This window comes from Solanum lycopersicum, chromosome 11 (assembly GCF_036512215.1).
Source record: "Solanum lycopersicum chromosome 11, SLM_r2.1".
In the NCBI taxonomy this organism is placed as follows: Eukaryota; Viridiplantae; Streptophyta; class Magnoliopsida; order Solanales; family Solanaceae; genus Solanum; species Solanum lycopersicum.
Window position 1 is genome coordinate 43,044,313 of NC_090810.1, and position 4,861 is coordinate 43,049,173.

Below are 4,861 nucleotides of genomic sequence, written 5' to 3' on the forward strand. Positions count from 1 at the left end.
GAACCGCATCAAAATTATAACCAATACCCAATAGACCATCTTCTTTGATTTCTTCCTTTCTAACAGATTATTCATTAAAAAATTTCTTGTATTCTTTAGTTAAATATCATATTACATACTCCAGTCAAAGATATTCCCATCAACGCAACATTTACTAAGATTAACTACCTTTTTTTTTAAAGAATGAAGGACAGAAACAGAGTTGGAAACTCATCAAAGCAGCATTGTCGGTGATTTTCAATAAGAGGCCATTTTCCGTCATTTTGTTTTCTTGCTTACCAATAAATCCTTTTTGTGGTGCATTTTGGAATGTAATAATATTTCCAAACCACAAATTAACTATGGGTTATGGAGTATCTTCTTGACCTCTATTGTTGAAGCTTAGTAGAGAGAGCTAGAGGTATGTTTGTTCCTTTCCTCCCATATTTTTCTTGTCTGATTTATGACTGATATTTATATTTCTCATTGTAATGTTATTGTTGAATGTATTTTTTTATTTTTAGATAGGTCTTTTTTCTTTGCTTTCATCCCTTAAATATTTATTTTTCAAAGTTTTAGCTATGTAAAAAAGTTATTGAGTTTTGCCACTATAAATCCATTACAAGGTCGCTAGTATGGTTTGCCAGAGCTTTTGGGGCAACTGTGAGGGAGAGATGAGTGAGTACTGGTAAGATTTTATGGTTGAAGGCTCACTACCTCACTGATTTCATTGGAGCGAGGGAGGTTAGGTTTGATAGCAATCACATATGGATTCGTATCTTGAGCTTCGCGCTGAGAAGATGTAGTCACTGTAGTTCTTTGTGTAACTGATTTTTTGGACTAGAGAAAAAAGGGAAAATTTGATTTAAAATCGGTGCGGATCTAAAATTATTTGAGTGGGGTTTTTATTATTCTGGTCAATTTTTTAATTGGAAATAAAAATTGAATAAAACATGGATATGTTGTTAAGATCGTGACACATATCGTCCCTCTATTAGTCCAAAGGTTCTAAACGTTCCAAAATTTAGAAGGTAGGGGCTTTAGAATTCTAAAAGTATAACGGAAGATATTTAGATACCATTTACAATAGTTCGGGAGCACATTTATTCTTTTTCTCTAAAAATAGAAAAAAAAAGATAGGAAAATAGTATCGTTATGTAAAGAATTCAAAAGAAAATAAATAAAAGAGGTAAATGTGTAATTTATTATATATATATATATATATATATATATATATATTATACGTTCATAACTTATTTCACCTTCTTCCCTGCATTACTTATTCATTGATTCCCTCATAAGTTATGTATGTATTTATTATGCAGGACTACAAAAAATATAACCAAACACCGCATAAATTAATACATAAAATAACTTTTATGCAAAATTAGGAATCCTACCAACTAGACATGGTATTCGTTATATTCACTTTACTACCTAATAAAATATTCTAGCAAACATATTAAAATTAATGCAACTATTTATGCATGAGTACAATGAAACTTATACAGTAACCAAATAGCACCTTATACAATAACATTGAATATATGTTGCAACAAAAATAAATGGTAGAAAATTTCCTACTTTCATATAGTTAATTTACTCATAATTTTAGTGGCATTTTACTACTTATATGGTACTTAAAATTTAAGATTCTCTATATTATATTATTATACATATTTTTGAAAATTTTAATTGCCTTTTAGTTAAAAGAAAACTACAGAATGCATTTATCATCGTGAATATAACTCATTTAAATAAACTATATTATATGACATCCATTATTATAATATATTTTAAAATATTATTAATATTAATTATTGGATTAATTTAGTATTACATTTTAAAAAAATCCTAAATACAATTATATTTTTTTTTCAAAAAACAATTCAAATTAAGTCAAGTTGAGACAAAATTTAAAACCAATAACAACCCCTAATTAAATTGATTCAATTAATGACCCAACAAAACAACCCATAACCTGAAAAATTTGATCATTTTATACTTAACCGTTAAATCGATTTAATCGGATGGTCCACACTTCTCGCTTTTAAGTTTTATTTATTTTAACTATTACAAAATTAAAAACTATTAAGTGCAAACAAGTACAAGGGTTTCAACCTTTCTTTATTTTTTTCCACTTTGCCCCACACTTTTTAGGTTCCAACTTTCATTTTTGAAAGTAAAATCAGCAACCCAACGATCAGCGCCAGCAGCGACTGCTACGACCAGGGTAACAACAATTATTGCGAACTGGACCGCAACCAACGCTGCATCAAGAATTTTCGATCAGCAACCAACGTTTCTTCAACTATCAATTTCAACCGCGGCCCATGGTATTCGTCCAACATACTTCTATTTTTTTGTTCATTTTTTTTTATTTTTGTGTGAATTGTGAAATTATTTTTTGTAGAAAGAAAAATCAAACAGAATTAATAGAACTGAACCGAAATAATTCTGTTAGATGTTCAGTAACACTATTTGAAGAAATGAAAACAAAAGAAAAACTTGAAACTTGACCGAATTATCAAATACCCAGTCTCCTATATGAATTTGTCAAAACAAGTAATTTTTGAATCGTTTCCACTTTTTTTTTCTTCCTTTATTCATTTATACTAAGATTTTGATTGAAAAAATAAAGATATGAGAGAACATGTCATCATAAATTGTTACCTAAATATGGAAATTAAGATATAACAATATATGGACATAAATGTTTAAATACATGTGAAAATGGTAATAATATTTATTTCTTATCAAAATGCCTATTGATTTGTACCCATCTTTATATGATTAATTTTGATGTCATTTTTAAAAAAATATTTTTGAAAAAGGAACTATGGAGGGGATAACAAAGTGGGGAATCAAACTCTTATGAATAAAGCAAAAAATCAGGTAATTAACTAACTAAGCTACTAAAATTTCTCTTATTAAATTAGTCTCTTAGTTTATTAATTTTTCATTTTCATAACTTTATCCTTTCCTTGATACATGACATATATTTCATCAAGACAAATTTATTGATTTTTTAAAAAAATATATTCGCCACTATTTCATGCCATGTGATGAAATCTACGATAAATCCAACCTTCCCAAATTAAAAATCTGAATTACGAACTAGATCATAACTTAACTTCCAACCCTTAACGTGAATCTCGACTGCGATCCTAAGTCCCTCATCTAAAACATGAGTTTGAGACTCGAGACTCAGACTCAGAATATGATTCTTAATTCTTGACCCTTAATGTAATCTTAATATATGATTCTCGAAGCGAGATCCAAAATTGACCCGACTTACTCATATGTAAGTATCAGATCAGATCCTGGTTTTGATATGTATCTTTTATCTTAGTTAGGGATTAGGGTTTGAATTAGGTCATGACATAATATTGGATCTTGGTTCATGATTTGTGTCGGTGGTCCTGGTTCTGGTTATGGCATAATCAGGTTGAGGATCAAGTGTTTGGGTGGAGTCGAAGTCAGGGTGACTGTCGGGGTCAAGGTCAGGGGTAGGTCTTATTCATCCTCTTTATTTTCTAAGATTGTGATTGTATACTAGTTAACCCACAATATTATCATAACAAAACGTGATTTACTAAAATAATGGTTGAAACTCACTTTCACCCAAATTTGATTCAAATATCAAACTCCCCCCTCAACTTTGAACAATATTCAACCTCCTTCCCCACTTTTTATCGATGCAATGTCTATTTTATCCTTGTTATATCACATATAAGTAATGCCTCTTTGCATTATGTTTGATTAATTCTTTTAACATTATAAGTATCATTACACAGAACTTGACTTTCAAAGACCATTTCTTAACTAAGGTGGAAAAATCCCATCGTTATAACTATATTTACAATAACCAAAATAACTTCCTGTCATTAAAATTAATTTTTAGTTAAGTAGTGATAAGAGGATGCACCCAGTGCATAAAAAATATATTACCCCATCTTTAAAACTGTCACAACCCAAACCGTCCAGAGTGACACCTACACTAACTCTCATGTGGGAGAACCATTATTACAGCCCAACTGGGCAATTTAACTAAGAAATAATGAATTAAAGATATGGAAGCAGGCTTAAATAACTAAATAATTATTAAGGAGTTCCAATAAATTCAAAAGTCTAACGAAACAATTGAAATAAAACTGACACAGAAATACTCCCTAGAACATTGAAATTCAGTGTACCAAAACTCTAACCGACAAGACTAAGAAAGTAGGTATAACCCAAACTAAACAACAGAATTATCAAAAGAACTAGTCTATGTCCGAAGGAAATGGACTAAACCAAAAAGAGAACTCATTGCAGCCTGGAAGAACTGACTCACCCTTTAACTATATTGATCATTAATCTTCTAAATGACGTATGTCTCTAACTTCCTTAAGATGGCATATACTTAATGAAGAAAGAGCAACAACGAAAGAGCAAGTGTAGTATATGTACACAACCACAATATACTTTAGGAGCACGTGGCTATACCACTAAGAGCAATATAAGCAAGTGATTACAACATCTTAAAAAAGGCTTACATTGAACGCATACAATATTAATATTATTTTAGGATTAATATACAATTCAACATTTCCATATTACCCACATATGACAATTCATTGGTCTTCTCATGAATCCCATACTGAAACAACTAGTGTACTGAACTATGAAACTCATTCCAAAGTTTATGTCGACACGTGACATTCGATCACTATTAGTGTAGTTAAATGTGAAACTCGTTCCGTTCAACATACCACAATCACAATTACATTATACATTGTCAAAATAATACAATTTATACATGGCATATTGTTATTCTTTAGGCTTAAGTCACCCCCGGCCCCTTAAAGTTGTCCGCATAATTCAGTTAGACATTTTATCT